Raw genomic sequence first — 20,293 nt, forward strand, 5'->3', positions numbered from 1 at the left:
AAATGAGGTATGGAAATCTATTCTGCCTTACAGGAAAAAAGAAGGAGAAGTGTTAAGACAAGAAGGGGATAGAAGGGAGGGCAGATTAGGGGAAAGGGTATTCAGAAAGTATGCCCTCTTGGGTGTGGGGAGCTGTGCGATGGGGAGAAAATTTGAAACTCAAAATCTTGTGGAAGAAAATGTTGAAAACTAAAAATAAATGAATTAATAATTAAAAAAGATATATATATATACACACTCACACATATGCATATATATATGCACCAATTTCCCTCGTGAATATAGATGGAAAAATTTTACATAAAATATTAGAAAAGTGTATACAATAAGTTATCTTGAGGATAATACACTATGACCAGGTATGATTTATGCCAGGAATGAAGGTCTGGTTCAATAGTAGGAAAGCTAGCAGCATAATTAACTGTATCAACAAGAAGACTAACAGAAATCATATGTTTATCTCAATAGATGCAGAAAAAAGTATTTGACATAATATAACACCCATTACTATTAAAAACAAAACAAAACAAAACTAGAGTGCATAGGAAGTAAATGGAATCTTCCTTTAAATGACAGATAGCCTATATCAAAAAACCATCAGCAACCATTATACGTAATTGGAATAACCTAGAAAGTATTTCCAATAAGATCTTGAGTGAAACAAGGATATCCATTATCACCACTGTTATTCAATATTTTGTTAGAAATGTTAGCTATATCAATTAGAGAAGAAAAAAAGTGAAGGAATTAGAATAGGCAAAGGAAAAATATAGCTATCACTGCTTGCAGATGATATGATAGTATATTTAGAGAATCCTAGAGAATCAAGTAAAAAAATTAATTGAAATAAATTTAGCAAAATTGCAGGCTATAAAACAAACCCACACAAATCATCAGCATTTCTGTATATTACTAATAAAGCCCAGCAGCAAGAGAAAGAAAGAGAAATTCCATTTAAAATTCCTGTAGACTTTATAAAGTCTTTAGGCTTCTACTTGCCAAAACAAAACCAGAGATTACATAAACACAGTTACAAAACACTTTCCACACAAATAATGTCAGATCTAGATAATTGGATAAATATTACTTGCTCATGGGTAGACTGAGCAAATATAATAAAAATGAGAATTGCTACTAAATTAATGTACTCATTCTGCACCATACCAATCAAACTACCAAAAAATTTTGTAGAGTCAAAAAAAAAAAAAACAGTAACAAAATTCATCCGGAAGAAGAAAAGATCCAAAATATCAAGGAAACTAATGAAAAGCAATGTAAGGGAAGGTGGCCTAGCTGTATCACATTTTAAATTGTATTTCAAATCAGCAATCACAAAACTACTTAGTACTGGCTAATAAATGGAGTGGTGGATCAGTGGAGTAGTTTAGGTATGCAAGACACATCAGTCAATGTCCATACGAATTTACTACTTGATAAATCCTATGACTCCAGCTTCTGGGATAAGAAATCAGTTTTTATCAAAAACTGCTGAGAAAACCAGAAAATAGCATGGCAGAAACTGGGCATAGACCAACATTTTACACATTATACCAAGTTAAAGTCAAAATGGGTACGTGATTTAGGTATTAAGACTGGTACTATAAGCAAACTTTGAGAGAAAGGAATAGTTTACCTTTCAGATCTATCAACAAGGGAAAAATGTATGATCAAACAAGAGATAGAGAACATTGTGAAAATTTAAAAAAGTATAATTTTGATTGCATTAAATTGAAGTTTTTTCACAAACAAAACCAATACAACCTAGTTTAGGAGGGAAGCAGAAAACTAGGAAAGACTTTTAGTAACCAGTGTCTCTGATAAAAGTCTAATTTCAAAAATACATAGAAAATTGGGTCAAATTTATAAGAATGGAAGTCATTCCCCAGTTGATAAGTGGTGAAGGGACATGAACAGACAGTTTCCAGAGGAAGAAACTAAAGCTATCTATAATGATATGAGAAACATGTTCTAAATCACTATTGACTAGAGAAATGCAAACCAAAATGACTCTGAGGTACCACAACCCACCTATCAGGTGGCTAACATGACAATACAGGAAAATGATAAATATTTCGGAAGATTTGGGAAAATTCAAACACTAATGTACTTTTGGTGGGTTTATGAACTAATCTAACCATTCTGGAGAGCAATTTGAAACTATGCTCAAATGGCTATAAAATTGTACGTACCCTTTGACTCAGCAATGGTACTTCTTGGTCTATCTCAAAGAGATAATAAAAACAGGAAAAGGACCAACATGTACAAAATTATTTATAGCAGTTCTTTTTGCAGTGGCAAAGAATTGGAAATGGAGGGGATGCCCACCAATTAAGGAATGGTTGAGCAAGTCGTAGTATATGAATGTAATGGAATATTATTGTCTTATAAAAATTTTGAGCAGGTAGACTTCAGAAAAAACTGAAAAGACTTACATCAACTGAAGCTGTGTGAAATGAACAAAAACAGTAAAACATTGTACAAAGTAATAGCCATGCTGTGTGATGACTGGCTTTCACAGACTTGGCTCTTCTCAGCAAGGGAAGGACCTAAGGCAACTCCAAAAGACTCTCAATGGAAAATGCTATCCACATCCAGACAAAAGAAACTATGGAGTTGAATGCAAATGGAAGCATACTACATGTTCACCATTTCCTTTGTTGTGTTGCTTTATTGCTTCATTCTTTTGGTTCTTCCAATTAGTTCTTTTGTTCCTTACATGATGACTAATGGGAAAATGTCCTTAATATAAATGTATAAGTAGAGCCTATATCAGATTGCAGACATCTTGGGGAGAAGAAGGGGTAGAAAATTTAAAATTCAAAATCTTATGAAAGTGAATGTTGAAAACTAAAAATAAATAAATTAATTATAAAAAAGAAGAAATCTACCAATCATCTTAAGAAAGAGATTCCAAAATAAAAACCTCTGTGAACATTATAGCCAAATTTCAGAACTATTAGGTGAAGGGGGGGAAAAAAGAATATTACAAGGGACCAGAAAGAAACAATTGAAATATTGGAGAGTCACAATCAGGATTACATAGGACTTGCACGTGCAGCATTAATAGAACAGAGGTCATGGAACATGACATTTTGGAGGGTAAAGAAGCTAGGACAACAACCAAGAATCACTTACCCAGCAAACTTAAGCATAATACATCAAGAGAAAAAAAAAAATAAGGCAATTTGATGAGAGAGAAGGATTTCAAGCTTTCATAAGGAGAAGACCAGAACTAAACCAAAAATCTGATCTCCAATATCAATTCCCAATAGAAGCATAAGCAGGTAAAAAGGGAAATGAAAACATAAGGGATTCAATACAGCTAAACTCTTTACATCTCTACATGGTTAGATGATACCTGTAATTCATAAAAATTGTATCACTAATAGTATAGCTGGAAAGAATATGTACACACAAAGATGTATGGATATAAGGTGAATTGGAGGGAATGACATAAAAAAGTTAAGGGATGAGAAAAAGGAGCACAATGGATATAGAAGGAAGAGAGAGGTAGATTTTGGCAAATTATTTCATTTTCAGAGGCAAAGAAACCCTATTAGAGTGGAGGGAAAGATAGGAGGATGAACAATGAACATCACTTGAAAGTTATTATTGTCAGTATTTACTCAAAGAATTACATATGCCATCAGTTGAGTATAGAAATTTGTCTTACCTGACAGATGAATATGAGGGGAGAAGATTAAGTAAAAAGTTTGAGGGGGCAACTGACAGAAAGGAGGGAAGATCAGAGGAAGTGGTGGATGGAAGCAAAACATTGGTGATGGGGGAAAGGGTGAAAAGATACAGAAGACCAACAGGGAGAATAGGAATGAAGGAAATATACAGTTAGTGATCATAACTGTGAATGTGAATGGGATGAACTCTCCCATAAAATGGAAACAGATAACAAATCAATACCAGTATCCTACAATATGTTGCTCACAAGAAGCATGCTTGAATCAGAGAGACATACACAGAGTAGAGGTAAAAGGCTAGAGCAAAATATGCTATGCATCAGCTGAACTAAAGAAAAAAAATCAGGGGTAGTAATCCTGATCTCAGACAAAGTAAAAGCAAAAAACATTGAAAATAGATAAGGAAAGAAACTACATCTTACGAAAAGATAACATAAACAATGAGCAGTATCATTACTAATCATATATGCACCAAGTGGTGTAGCATCAAAATTCTTAAAGAAGTAACATGAGTTAGAGGAAGACAAACACAGCAAAACAATACTAGTGTGGGAACTCAGCTGTCCCTCTTCATAACCTGATAAATTCAATGAAAGAATAAACAATATATAAGTTAAGGAAGTGAATGGAATATTCAAAAAGTTAGATATCACATACCTTTGGAGAAAATTAATGGTAACAGAAAAGATTATACTTTATCAGCAGCACATGACACCTTCACAAAAAAAAATTAACAAGTAATAAGACATTAAAACCCTCAAAATCAAATGTAGAAAGCAAAAATATTAAATGTATTATTTTGTGCTCATAATGCAATAAAAATTACACTCAAAAAAGGACAGTGGAAAATAGATCAAAAAACATTTGGAAATTAAGTGATCTAATCCTAAACAATAAGTATGTCAAAAACAAAATCATAGAAACAATAATTTCATTATAGAGAACAAAGACAATGAGACACATTAAAATCTACCGGGATATCCCCAAAGTGGTACTTAGGGGAAAATGTATTTCTCTAAATTCTTATATCCACAAAATAGAAGAACAGATCAACGAATTGGACACGCATCTAAAACAAACTAGAAAAAGAACAAATTAAGAATCCCCAATTAAGCATTAAATTGCAAATCCAGAAAATAAAATGTAGTTGAAAGAAAGATTGAAAGAAAAAAAAAGTTATTGAGCTAGTAATTAAATCTAGGAGCTGGTTTTATGACTAAAAATACACAATAAGATAGATAAGTCATTAGTTAATTTGATTTTAAAAAAAAGAAAGGAAAAAAAATCCAGTATTAAAAATGAAACAGATTGAAATTTCTACCAATGAAGAGGAAATTAAAGCAAACATTAGTGAATATTCTGAGCAATATATGACAATAAATCTGACAATCTGAGATACATCTCTGAATATTTATGAAAATCTAAACCACTTAGATCAATGGATGAGGAAATAGAATGCCCAAATAACACCATGAAAGAAAGAAACAAAGAAACAAAGAAACAAAGAAAGAAGTAGAAAAAGTCATTAATTAACTTTCAAGGAAAAAATCCAAAAATTCAGATGGGTTCATGAGCAATTTCTACAAAACATGTAAAGAAAAATTATTTTAAACGCTATTTAAATCATTTGGAAAATAGGTGGAAAATAGTCTTACCAAGCTCCCTTTAAGAAACAAATATGTTACTGATCCCCAAACCAGGAAGAGCAAAATCATAGAAAGTAAATTATACACCAATTTGTCTAATGGATATTGATGCAAACAAAAATTTGAACAAAATTCTAGCAAGATGATAGCAGCAATATACTACAAAAAATATACACTGTAACCAGGTGGGATTTATAGTAATAATGCAGGGTTGATTCAATATTAGGAAAACTGTCGTTGTAATTGACCATATCAGTAGAAAATCCAACAGAAATCATGTGATTCCCTCAGTAAATGCAGTAAAAGCTTTTGACAAAATATAACACACATTTCTATTTAAAACAGTAGAGAGCACAGGAATAAAGGGAATATTTCTTAAAACAAGAAAGAATATATCTATCGAAAACCATTAGCAAACATTACATGAAATACGGATGAGCTAGAAGTCGGATCAAAATCTTCCCAATCAGATCAAGGGTGAATCAAAGATGGCTATTATCACCACTGTCATTCAATATAGTACTAGAAATTTTAGCTGTAGCAATAAAAAAAAAAATAATAAAGAAATTAGAATACACAATGGAGAAACAAAGCTCTCACTCTTGGCAGATGATATGATGATATATTTAGAGAACCCTACAGAATCATTTAAAAAAATTTCTTAAAATAATTGACAAATTTAATAAAATTCCAGGATATAAGATAAATCCATGTAAATCATCACCATTTCTTTATATGAACAACACAGTACAGCAGGAAGAGATGGAAAGAGAAATTCCATTTAAAATAACTCTGCAGAATGTAAATTTGAGATTCTACATGTCAGGATGAACCCAAGAACTATATGAACACAATTACAAAATGCTTCTCATACTAATAAAGTCAGATCTCAAAATTTGGAAAAACATCATTTGCTCATGGGTAAGCCAAAATCTGTAATGAAAATGACAATTCTGCCTAAACTAATTTACTTCTTCAATTCCACACAAATCAAGTTACCAAAAATTATTTCATATAGCTCAAAAAATATAACAATTCATCTGGAAGAAGAAAATGACAAGAATATAAAAAAATTAGTGTTAAAATATAAAGAAATGTGGTCTAGCTATACCAGATCTTAAACTATATTATAGTGCAGCAATCATCAAAACTATCTGGTACTATCTGGCCAAGAAATAAAGTGGTGGATGAATGCAATAGATTAGGTACACAAGACACATTAGTCAATGACCACATTGGTCTATTCTTTGATACAACTGAATACCCCAGTTTTTGGTATAAGAACGCACCATTTTGCTGACTTTAAGGAAAAGCCTGTGTCTGCCATGGAGAGGGAGAAGCTCTGTGTGGTCCCAGCCCCAGTCCCTGAGCATGGCCTTGGGGCAGCTGGTGCCTTCTGAGCTTCTGGCCCACAAACTGAAGGGGAACTGAGTGGCTGATCAGAGGGATATTGGAGGGATCTCTCTGCTGGTGCAGGATTCTCTTGCTTTGCTGTGCTTGAATCTGGGTCACAGTTCTGGGTGGCAGTCCTGGAAGAAGGAGGAGCACTGGCATGAAGGAGCTTATACTGGTGGTGCAGGAGAAATCCTCCTCAAAGTTGCAAGGCAGAAAAGAATGATTATGGTCACTCATAGACCAGAGCACAGGCCAGGAAAGGAATAAACACCTTGCCCTTGATCATAGCACTGTGGAAGAACTGAGAATTTACAGGTCCCTAGAAGTGTCTCTGAAAACAGCTGCACAACACCCCCAAATCTTAGGATAGTACATTCTCCACACTGGAAGCAGACTCCAACCTTAACAAAAAGTTTATAACTCAAGCAATTGTCTGGGATAATTAGCAAGCAGCATAAGAAGAGTTAGACCCTAGAATCATACATTGGTGACAAAGAAAATCAAAACATACAACCAGAAAAAGAGAATGAAGTTAAAGCTCCTACATCCAAAGCCCAGAAGAAAAATACGAATTGGTCCCAGGCTATGGAAGAGCTCAAAATGGATTTTGAGAAGCAAGAAAGAGAAGTAAGGAAAAACTGAGAGTGATGCAAGAAAATAATAAAACACAAGTCAACAGCTTGCTAAAGTAGAGCCAAAAAAAAAATACTGAAGAGAATAACACCTTAAAAAAAATAGCCTAACCCAAATGTCAAAAGAGGTCCAAAAAGCCAATGAGAAGAAAAATGCCTTCAAGAGCAAAATTGACCAAAATGGAAAAGGAAGTCCAAAAGCTTACTGAAGAAAATACTTCCTTAAAAATTAGAATGGAGCAAATGGAAGCTAGTGACTTCATGAGAAATCAAGACACTACAACAAATCCAAAGGAATGAAAAAATAGAAAACAGTGTGAAATATCTCATTGGAAAAACAACTGACCTGGAAAATAGATGCAGGAGAGATAATTTAAAAATTATTGGACTATCTGAAAGCCACGATCAAAAAAAAAAGTCTAGACATCATCTTTGAAGAAATCATCAAGGAAAACTGCCCCGATATTTTAGAATTAGAGGGCAAAATAGAAATTGAAAGAATCCACTAATCACCTCCTGAAAGAGATCCCCAAAGGAAAACTCCGAGGTATATTGTAGTCACATTCTAGAGCTCCTAGCTCAAGGAGAAAATATTAGAAGCATCCAGAAAGAAACAATTCAAGTATTGTGGAAACACAATCAGCATAACACAAGATTTAGCAGCTTAAGGGACTGGAGGGCATGGAATATGATATTCTGAATGTCAAAGTAGCTAGGATTACAACCAACAATTACCTACCCATCAAAACTGAGCATTATCCTTCAGAGGAAAAAATGGACATTCAGTGAAATAGAAGACTTTCAATCATTCTTGATGAAAAAAAAAACAAAGCTGAATACAAAATTAGAATTTCAGATACAAGACTCAAGAAAAACATGAAGAGGGAAACAGGAATGAGAAATCATAAGAGACTTAATTAAGGTGAGCTTTTTACGTTCTCCATGGAAAGATGATATTTGCAACTCATGAGTCCTTTGTCAGTATTAGTGAAGTTGGAGGGGAAAAAATATATGTATGTATATAGATATAGATAGATAGATAGATAGATAGATAGATAGATAGATAGATAGATAATAGATAAAAGGCACAGAGTGATTTGAAGATGAAGGGATGATATCTGGAGAATAAAATTAGTGAGTGAAAGAGGATTATACGGACAGAAGGAGAAAGGGAGAGGTAGAATGGGGTAAATTACCTCACATAAAACAGACAAGAAAAGGCTTTTACAGTAGAGGGGAAATGGGAGAAGGTGAGAGGGAAAGAGTGAATCTTATTCTCATCAGATTTGGCATCAGGAAAAAAGGAAGGGAAAGGGGATAAGAGACCAGGAGGATGATAGAGGGGAGGGCAGATTTGGGGAAGGGGTAATCAGAAGCAAGCACTTCTAAGGAAGGACAGGGTCAAAAGAAAGAATCTAAGAAATGGGGGGCAGGATAGGATTAAGGGAAATATGCTTAGTTTTTCACAACATGATTGCTATGGAAGTGTTTTGCATGACTACACATGTATAACCTGTACTGAGTGACTTGCCTTCTCAATGAGGGTGGGTGGGGAGGGAGTAATGGAGAAAATTTGGAACCCAAAGTTTTAAAAACAAAAGTTAAAAAAAAGTTTTCCTAAGGGATGTCTCAAGATATAACTTCTCCCCTGCTTATTTGAGGATCTGTTATTTAAATATTCTCTTCTTATGGTCTCCTCTTGCCCTCTCCTTTTCTTGGAAAGTGACCTAATGGTAATTTAGGGATCCAATCTTCTCTAGTTAAGCCTCCCATGTCCCATTTCCCTCCGTTCATCAGAACCTTTCTTGTTCCACAGATTTGTGAGAGACAATTGAGCTAACTGGGACCAGGAATTATGTCAAGCAACTTTTCATAATTTGGTTACCAATAAAACAATATGGCTTTGGTGTTTATTGTTATAATGTGTAAACTTGACAAAAAGCTTGTTTAGGTTTTGTCTTGTTGAGAATTTCCAAGTGTATGGAAATAATTTCTAACAATTGTCTTTTTACACCAGGACAAATTTAAGTTTGTGGTGTAAATCCTGGAAAAGTTTTTTGAAACTGTGCTTAGTGAAACTTGTTTGAGATAAAAGCTGAGGGGTTTATTTTCAGTTGTTTGATAGATCACACATAACATATCATTGATATTCTATAAAGTACCATCTGAGAGAAATGCCACAAGCTACTCAGAGTGTATGTGATACTGGTGGGAAATCAACATCTGAAAAAGCTGAGAGGATAATTTTAGCCTCAGTCTAAGAGTGGGAGCCTCCTGGCTCAGTTTCCTACTTATGTTCCTTTGAAAGGGAATGTTACCGACCTGAGTCTACTCCTGAGTATGGCTAAGAGGTGGATTTGATACTGAATTGTTGGAAAACTGAATTTTCTAAATCCAAACAGACCTAAGGATGTTTTATCCTCCCAAAGTTGGGTCCTAAATTTAGTCGTTGCTTTATATCTGGACCCTTCAGTTTTTTCTGTAAGATTTGTATCTTCCACACCACAGGCCATTCACCTACACTTGGTAGCCAACAGTGGGTACCAGCCAAATGTCCCCTCATCATTCCCTGGATGCAGCATGCACTCCGTTCCAGTCAACCTCCTCTTTGGGACCCCCTCAAGGCAGGGATAGCTCTAAGCCCTTTGCCAGCAGGAAGCAGTTTCAGAAGTGAGACCTTCACCTCTTACTCCAAAAGAATTTTGCTCCCATTTGTTTGAGGGGAAAATAATGGGGTTTGAACTCAAAGTGAGACTTTTGTCCCAATTTGGGCCCTGTTTTTCTATGGACCCTAGAAAACCTTTGGCCTGTCTTTGAATTCTCCAACTTCATCAAGGAGATTTCTGGCATTCCCCTGAGGCCATGGTTCTGTTAATTGTTCTTTAGATTTTGGCTACACTCAATCCCCCAATTTTGTTATCCTTGACTTAACCTGGCCCTCCATTTTCTTACCTCATTATGGCCCCAGGCCACTTCTCATCTTTGGTACTATCTAGGCTCCATTTCCCTGGAATTCTATTACCACTCCTAGATTCCTCCCACAGACTTTCTGTTTATAAAGTCCATCTCATCTCTTTTAAGATGCTTGGATTCCTAAAATCTAATCAATAGCCCACAGATGCTAGATGCTTAGATTCCTTAAGAGTCTAGCTAACATGGTGAATTTTCATGCTTTTGGATGAAAAAAAATTGTTTTCACATGTAACTGGGAAATAAGACATACAGGAAATGGGGTATAGAAATCTATCCTGCCCTACAAAAATAATTGAAGGGAAAGGGATAAGAGAAAGGGGGAGTAGAGATAGAAGGGAGGGCTGATTAGGAGAAGGGGTATTCAGAATGCATGCCATCTTGGGGTGGGGGGAGGGATGAGATGAGGAGAAAATTTGGAACTCAAAATCTTGTGGAAGTGAATGTTGAAAACCAGAAATAAATAAATTGAAATCAGAAAAAAAAAAGGAACTCACTATTTGACCAAATTAAAAAAAAAAACACAGAGAGCATTTCAAAATATAAATAGATAATTTGATTATAGTAAAACATAAAGCTTTTGTACACACAAAACCAATGCTACCAAGATTAGAAAAGGGAATGGCTGAACAAGCTGTGATACAGGAATGCAATAGAATACTATTGTGCAACAACAAATGATTAACTGTCAGATTTAAGAAAAAACCTGGAAAGACTTACATAAACTGATGCAAACTGAAGTGAGCAGAAGCTGGAAAACATTGTACACAGTATCAGCAGCATTGATTGATAACCAGCTATGAACGATTCAGTTCTTCTCAGCAACACAATTATTTCAGACAAGTACAAAGGACACATGAAGGAAAATGTTGTCCACATCCAGACAAAGAATTGATGGACTGTGAATGCAAATTGAAGCATTTTTTTTCTTTTCATCTGTTTCTTTTGTCACAATTGATTAATATGGACATATGTTTTGTATGATACCTCATATATAGCATATGTCAAATTGCCTACCATTTTCAGAAAGGGAGAGAACAAGGTTGGGTGTGAGGGTGAAAATTTTGGACTCAAAATCTTGGAAAAATAAATGCTAAAAATTATCTTGATATGTAATTGGGAAAAATAAAACATTATTTAAAAATAATTTAAACAAATAAAAAATATCAATTCCAATTAAATTTTGATGTTTTGATCATAAGTCAGGTTCAATATTTATTAAGTGCTTCTTATTTTCCAGGGACTCTGCCAAGCACCTATGTAAAATGTTATGAATAAATAGAAAGTAATCTTAGAGTGAAGATATTAGCAGTTGGAGGGAAAAGCAGAAGGTAGGATTTCACTGAATCTTGAAAAAAAAAACAAGAAGGCCAGAAAGCAGACAAATTAGAAGAATATTGCTATCATTGAGTATAGTCAGGGAAAAAAAAAAAGTTGAGAGATGGAGTAACATGTAAGAGGACCAAGAAGTCTACTGTCACCATCCCTGAACACCCTGAATGAAAAACTTGCTATGAACAGAGAAAATATACACATGAAATAATTAAACTTAGCCGTGTTATGACTTGCCATTTTAATAGTTACATATTAAAATACATTAAATATTAATATTCACAATCAAAGGATTGTATTTAGAATTTATATATACTTCACTTTTTTCATTCCTATTTTTTCATACCTTTCATGTTCTTAATAAATCAATCTAAAAATATCTAGAATAGGACTTACTCCCTGAACTACCCTCCAAGCATTCAGAAGCTCTTTCTGTCCTCTAATTGGTGATGGTTCACTTACTTATTAGATGTTGCACCTCCCACAAGAATATTAGCTTCATGAGGGCAGAGACCGTTTGTTATGGATTTGTCCTTCAATCACCAAAGCCCAGTCTTTTGCTTTGCTAAAAACCCTCTAATAAATATTTATTGAAATTAAGTACTTCTTGTTCAATTTGTCACAGTCCATTTGATGTATTTTTAGAAGGCCTTGGTATATAAATCACTCCAGAATGGGTAGGTATAATTGGAGTATGATCTGTGCCACTAATGGGAGAACCTGCATCAAGGACATCACATGAACCTCAATGTAAGAAAGCATCTAGGTTTCACATTGATCAAGTCTGTAATTTTAAAATGAGTAATATCTTATTAATTGAATACACCTGTATGTAAATACCGGTAAATTGTTGGTGGACAGGCAGCAAGAGTATCCTATGTCACTACCAAATGTGTTGGGGAAAAAAAAGGAAAAAAAATCTCATTTAATGTGAGAGATAGAAATAAGAGATAAAAGAGAAACATTAAGATAGAAAGATTTATATAGAGAGTCAGAGGAGAGAGATTGAGTTGAAAGGAGAGAGCCAAGAGGGAGAAAAGAGAGAGAAGGAAAGGATGGTCAGAAACAAACAAAAAACAACAGAATGGAGAGACAAGAAACAGAAAAAGAAATGGAGTGACAGAGACAAAAAGAAACAGGTTGTGAATGAGAGAGAGAGAGAGAGAGAGAGAGAGAGAGAGAGAGAGAGAGAGAATGAGGTAGAGCACGATTCAAGTCAAGGTAGAAAGAAAGAAGAAAGAAAAGTCTGTCATTGAGATTTTTTGTTACTAAAGCTGTTTCAGCTCCAAAATATTTTAATGACATTTTAAGGACATGATGCTATCTCAACACAGCTTGTCTTTTTCGCTTCTTCTGTTTTGAGTTGGCCTCCAAAGTTCTTTATTTCCACATTTGCTGTTTTCATTTGAGTATTCTTCTGTATGGTAACTACAATCCAGCCTCTTTATGAGCTCAATTCTGACTTTCATGTGGCTTTTGCATGCACCCTGTGGAGCTACAGCTGCAATGCATCCACTGCAGTACCAGTCTCCCCAACTCAGTGAAAACACTATGGGAAACAAAGGGGAAGATGAGACTCAGACTAAGTAAGCCTGGTTTACCAGATTGGAAAACAACCAGAATATTAACAGAGATTCTAGCCACATAAATTCTAATCCAGTATGAAAATGTTCCAATCTTACAGCATTTATAGGCATAATCATACTTTCCTTAACAGGATGAAATATGTTAGCTAATCTAATTAATCCCGACCATCTCTATCCTGTTCTTTTAAAATGTTCCTGAAGATTATCCGTATAATGGCTACTCTAGTTCACTAATACTGGATCTGTCTACAGTGGATACTTCAAAACCTAACACTCCCCCCCCAAATCAAGATTCTAGTCCTTCAACAAGGATAAGAAACTCTCAGTTCTGATCATAACCTCATATTTTATGCTGATCCTAAATATCAAAATACTAACTTCTTTCAAGATAAACAAAGTTTTGCTCCAGAGAACCAATATCTGGATAGATTTTTATCTTTGAGAAGGGCAAGAGTGTCTTTGTTATCTCAAAAGTCTGTAATTATGTCCCTCCTCAATTTGACTACTATCCCACTGTTCACCTCCTGTTTCTTTTCTGGTCTGTACCATCCAGAATATCTACCATGGGCTTTCCATTAATGGGAGGTTTCTTTCCCAGAATTTATCATCCTAACCTTCACTGAGTACGGTCAGGTATTTATTTTGGGAGATGAGTGTCACTCATTTTTTTAAATTAATTTATTTTGATTTATCAACAATCACTTCCATATTCTTTTGAGTTGGAAATTTTTCTCCCCTTTCCTCCCCCCCACCTTCCCCAACATAGAGCAAAATCTGATATATGCTTTACAATTACATTAATATTAAACAGATTTTCACATTAATGCAGTTGTAAGTAAAAATTAAAACCAATAGAAGGAACCATCAGAAAGATGAAGCAAAACTCAACAGAAGGTAAAAATAAGTTATAGCGATTGAAATTCTATAGCTTTTTCTTTGAATGTGGACAGAATTTTCCATCACTAGGCCTCTGGAGATGTCTTAGATCCTTTTGATGCTGAGAAGGGTTCAGTTTAACAATATTACTCATCGCAGAAACTGGCTGTTATTTTGTACAAATTCCTTTGGTTCTCCTCACTACCCTCAGCATAAGACCATATGACTCTTTCCATGTATTTTTTTTCTGAAGTCAGCCTGTTCATAATTTCTTATAGCATAATACTATTCCATTACATTCCTATACCACAACTTGCTCAGCCATTCCCCAATTGGTGGGCATCCTCTCAATTTCCAATTCTTTGCCACCATGAAAAGAGCAGCTGTAAATATTTTTGTACATGTGGGTCCTTTTCCCATTTGTATGATCTCTTTGGGATATAGCCCTAGAAGTGTTATTGCTGGATCAAAGGGTATGCAAATTTTTGTAGCCCTTTGGGCATAGTTCCAAATTGTTCTCCAAAATGGTTGGATCATTTCACAACTCTGCCAACAATGTATTAGTGTTTCAATTTTCCCACATCTTCTCCAACATTTATCATTTTCCTGTTTTGTCATATTGGCCAATGGGATAGGTGTGATGTGGTACCTCAGAGTTGTTTTCATTTGCATTTCTCTAATCAATAATGATTTAAAGTATTTTTTCATATGACTATAGATGGCTTTAATTTTTTCATCTGAGAAATCTCTGCTCATGTCCTTTGACCATTTATCATTTTTGGAATGGCTTCTATTCATATAAATTTGTCTTCATTCTCTATATATTTTAGAAATGAGGCCTTTATCAGGGAGACTGGTTGTAAATATTCTTCCCCAATTTTCTACCTTCCTTCTAATCTTAGTTGCATTGGCTTTGTTCATGCAAAAACTTTTCAATTTAATGTAATCGAAATTATCAATTTTGCTTTTCATTATGTTCTCTGTCTCCTATTTGGTCATGTGTTCTTCTGTTCTCCATAGATCTGATAGGTAAACGATCCTCGTTCTCCCAGTTTACTTATACTATCAGTCTTTATATCTAAGTCATGAACACATTTTGACTTTATTTTGGTATGTGGTATGAGATTTGGGTCTATCCCTAGTTTCTGCCATACTGTTTTCCAGTTTTCCCAGCAGTTTTTTTTTTCAAACAGTAGGTTCTAATCCCAGAAGCTGGGGTCTTTGGGTTTATGAAATAATACATTACTATAGTCATTGAATACTGTGTCTTCCATGTTTAACCTATTCCACTGATCCACCTCCCTATTTCTTAGCCAATACCAAGCACTTTTGATGATTGCTGCTTTATAATACAATTTAAGATCTGGAATTGTTGGCCACCTTCTCCTGCATTTCTTTTCATTAGTTCCTTTGAAATTCTGGACCTTTTGTTTTTTTCAAATGAATCTTATTATTTTTTCTAACTCCAAAAAATAATGTCTTGGTAGTTTCATTGGTATGGCACTGAATAAGTAAATTAACTTAGGTAGGACTGTCATTTTTATTATATTAGCTCGGTCTACCCATAAGCAACTGATGTTTTTCCAATTATTTAGACCTGATTTTATTTGCATGAAAAGTGTTTTGTAATTGTGTTCATAGATTTCCTGGGTTTGTTTCCATAGGTAGATTCCTAAATATTTTATAATGTGTACAGTAAGTTTAAATGGGATTTCTCTTTCTATCTCTTGCTGTTGGGCTTTGTTGGTAGCATATAGAAATGCTGATGATTTATGTAGCTTTATTTTATAGCCTGCCACTTTACTAAAGTTGTTTATTTATCATGTCATCTACAGTGATAGCTTTGTTTCTTCTTTGCCTATTCTAATGACTTCAATTTCTTTTTCTTCTCTTATTGCTAAAGCTAAGGTTTCCAGTACAATATTGAATAACAGTGGTGATAACGGACATCCTTGTTTCACCCCCCATCTTATTAGAAATGCTTCTATCCTGTCCCCATTACATACAATGCTTGCTGAAGGTTTTAGATAAATGCTATTTATTATTTTAAGGAAGACTCCATTTATACCTCTACTTTCTAGTGTTTTTAACAGGAATAGATGTTGTATTTTATCAAAAGCTTTTATTGCATCTATTGAGATGATCATGTGTTTTCTGTTGGTTTTGGTGTTGATATGCTCAATGACGCCTATAGTTTTCCTAATATTGAACTAACCCTGCATTCTTGGTATAAATCCCACCTGGTCATGGTGTATTATTCTTGTGATAAGTTGCTGCAGTCTATTTGCTAGTATTTTCTTTAAAATTTTTGCATGTATATTCATTATAGAAATTTGTCTATAGTTTTCTTTCTCTGGTTTGACTCTTCCTGACTTAGGAATCAACACCATAGTTGTATCATAAAGAGAATTTGGTAAGACTCCCTCTTTAGCTATTTTCCCAAATAGTCTGTATAGCATTGGATTTAATTGCTCTTTAAATGTTTGAAAGAATTTGCATGTAAATCCGTCTGACCCTGGAGCTTTTTTCCTAGAGAGTTCATCAATGGCTTGTTCAATTTCTTTTTCTGAGATGGGGTTATTTAAGTATTTTACTTCCTCTTCGGTTAATCTGGGCAACTTACATTTACATAATATCTATCCATTTCATTAAGATTGTCAAATTTGTTGGCACAATTGGGCAAAATAATTGTTAATTATTGTTTTAATTTCCTCTTTCTTGGTGGTAGCTTTGTCTTTTTCATTCTTGATACTGGTAATTTGGTTTTCTTCTTTCATTTTTTAATTAAATTAATCAAAGGTTTATCTATTTCATTTTTTTTTTTCGGAAAGCCAGCTCTTAGTTTTCTTAATTAGTTCAATAGTTTTCTTAAATTCAATTTTATTAATTTTTCCTTTCTTTTTCAATATTTCTAATTTAGTGTTTAGTTGAGAATATTTAAGTTGTTCTTTTTCTAGTTTTTTTAGCTGTATGACCAATTCATTAATCATCTCTTTTTCTGTTGTATTTATGTAAGCATTTAGAGATACAAAACTTCCCCTAAGAATTGCTTTCACTGCATCCCATAAGTTTTGATATGCTGTCTCATTATTGTCATTCTCTTGAATGAAATTATTGTTTCTATGATTTACCATTTGACCCAATCATTTTTTAGGATTAGATTATTTAGTTTCCAATTATGTTGTATTCTATCTTTCTGCAGCCCTTTATTAAATATATTTTTATAGCATCATGATCTAAAAAGGATTCATTTAATATTTCTGCCTTTCTGCATTGGATTGTGAGGTTTTTATGCCGTAGTACATGGTCAATTTTTGTGTATGTGCCATGTACTGCTGAGAAAAAAGTATATGCCTTCCTATCTCCATTTGGTTTTCTCCAGAGGTCTATCATACCTATATTTTCTAATGTTCTATTCATCTCCTTAACTTATTTTTTGTTTATTTTGTGTTTAGATTTATCTAGTGCAGAGAGGGGGAGGTTCTGGTCCCCCACTAGTATAGTTTTGCTGTCTATTTCTTCCTGTAACTTCCTGAACTTTTCCTCTAAGAATTTGGATGCTATACCATTTGGTGCATATATGTTTGGTAATGATATTACTTCATTGTTTATGGTGCCTTTTAACAGGATGTAGTTTCCTTTCTTATCTCTTTTGATTAGGTCTATTTTTGCTTTTGCTTTCTCTGAGATCAGGATTGCTACCCCCGCTTTTTTTACTTAAGCTGAGGCATAATATATTTTGCTCCATCCCTTTACCTTTACCCTGTATGTGTCACTCTTTTTTCAAATATGTTTCCTGTAGACATCATATTGTAGGATTATGGTTTTTAATCCATTCTGCAATCCATTTCTATTTTATGGGAGAGTTCATTTCATTCACATTCACAGTTTTGATTGCTATCTGTGTCTTTTTCTCCATCCTTTTTCCTCCTATTTATGCTTTTCTTTCTCCTTTTTATTTTTCCCCCTTCACTAGTGTTTTGCTTTTTACCAGTGCCTCCTTTAGTCCCTCCTCCCTTTAATTATCCCTCTCCCTTTTCTTCCCCTTTACTCTCACTGCTTTTTCCCTCCTTTCTATCCCCTCCCTTTTCTTTCCCCTTTTTCCTCCTACTGCCTATAGAGCAAGTTAGATTTCTATACCTAACTGATTATGTTATGTCTTTCTTGAGCCAAACCTGATGAGAGTAAGGCTCAAACAATGCTCACCCCCCTCCCTTCTTTCCCTCTGCTGCAATAGGATTTTGTGTCTTTTCCTGTAATGTAATTTGCCCTTGTCTGTGTCCTTCTTTCTCAGTACATTTTCTAAGATCAGATTGATCCACTTATTTTGATCCATTTAACCCACTTGATTAGAGAATTTTTTAATCAGTGCGTGAAAGTCAACCAATATCCACCCAGTTTATCTATACTTTTTTAGCATGGTGTAATAACAATACAGTTCTCAAGAGTTGCAAGGGTCATATTCCCTTGTAGTGGTGTAAACTGCCACCCTGCCTTGTTAAGAACATATTTTATCTTTCTGTCCCATTTACTTTTTTATGTCCTTCTTGAGTCCTGTACTTGAAGATCAATTTTTTTGTTGACATCTGGTCTTTTTATCAGGAAATTTTGGAAGTCCCCAATTTCATTGAATATCCATCTCCTCCCCTGAAAAATGATGCTCATTTTTGCTGGGTAGTCGATCCTTGGCTGAATTCCAAGCCCCTTTGCCTTACGGAATATCATGTTCTACAACCTGTGGTCTTTTAATGTAGAAGCTGCAAGGTCCTGTGTAATCCTGACTGTGGTTCCACGATATTTAAATTGTTTCTTTCTGGCTGATTTCAGCACTTTCTCTGGTAATTTTGGAATTTTGCTATTATATTCCTTGACATTGACAATTTGGGATCTTTTTCAGGTGGTGATCAGTGGATTCTTTCTATGGGTTTTTTACCTTTTGGTTCTAGGACTTAAGGGCAGTTTTCCTTTATGATGTCCTGAAAGATACTGTCCAGGCTCTTTTTTTCCTCATGATTTTCAGGTAGTCAAATAATTTTGAAATTGTCTCTCCTGAAATGATTTTCCAGGTCGGTTGTTTTACCGATGAGGTATTTTACATTTTCATCTATTTTTTTCAGTTTTTGTTTCTTTTTGACTGATTCTTGCTGTCTCATAGAGACATTTGTTTCCATTTATCGAATTTTAGTTTTTAACAGATTGTTTTCTTCTGTTAGTTTTTGTGCTTCCTTCATCAATTGGCTAATTGTGTTTTTTATGTGCTTGCTTTCTTCAGTGTACTGTTCTGTTAGTTTTTGTACTTCCTTCTTCAATTGGCCAATTGTGTTTTTAGGGACTTGTTTTCTTCAGTGTAATTTTTTTTTCAAATTGGCCAATTGTATTTTTGAAGGATTCTTCTACCTCTTTCATTTGACTATTAAAATCCTTCTTGAGCTCTTCTAAGAAGGCTTTTTGGGCTCCAGACCAGTTCATATTCCTTTTTTGTTGCAGATGTGGGTTTGTTGACAATGTTGTCCTCTTCAGTATTTCTGTTTTGATCTTCACTCTTCTCATAATATGAATCTATGGGACGTTTCCTTTTTACTCATGGTATTTCTTTATTCCCTGGCCTTTACATAGATTGAGCTCTCCTGCTGGGGAACAGAGGGCACTGACCCAAGCTTCTCGTGTTGGGATCCTAGGTCTTGGTCATTGTCTTTGTGTGCTGGGGCCTTTTATGTTGGCAATTGGAGGCTGTAGGGTTCTGGCAACTTACCTCATGTGGGCTGGAATCAGCAAGGCTAGAAGTTTCAGGCAATTCTAGGTTCCCTGCTTTTCCTTTCCTTTAGCTTTCTTCAGCTCCTTTCAGATGGATGCTGCAGGGTTTTCTCTGCCTGGGGCCCTTGTAATGCTGCCTCCTTTGTTTCTGCTAATGCTCTGGGAGATTCCTTAGTGGCAGAATGCCGAGGCACCTGGTGGTTTTCTGAGCTGGCCTCCACCGTTTTCCCCACCCTCACTGAGGCACCGTATTTAACATGTGTTGGTGCTTGCCTTCTCCTCCACCTGGGCTTCAAGATCTGTTCCTGGAGTTCTGACAGCTTATCCAGTGCTGGGCTGGAATCAGCAAGCTGGGGCTTTATGAAGCCCAGTTTGCTTATAGGTAGCATTCTTTGGCTCCTTTCAGA

This window comes from Phascolarctos cinereus, unplaced genomic scaffold (genome assembly GCF_003287225.1).
Source record: "Phascolarctos cinereus isolate Bilbo 61053 unplaced genomic scaffold, phaCin_HiC Scaffold_2;HRSCAF=192, whole genome shotgun sequence".
In the NCBI taxonomy this organism is placed as follows: domain Eukaryota; kingdom Metazoa; phylum Chordata; class Mammalia; order Diprotodontia; family Phascolarctidae; genus Phascolarctos; species Phascolarctos cinereus.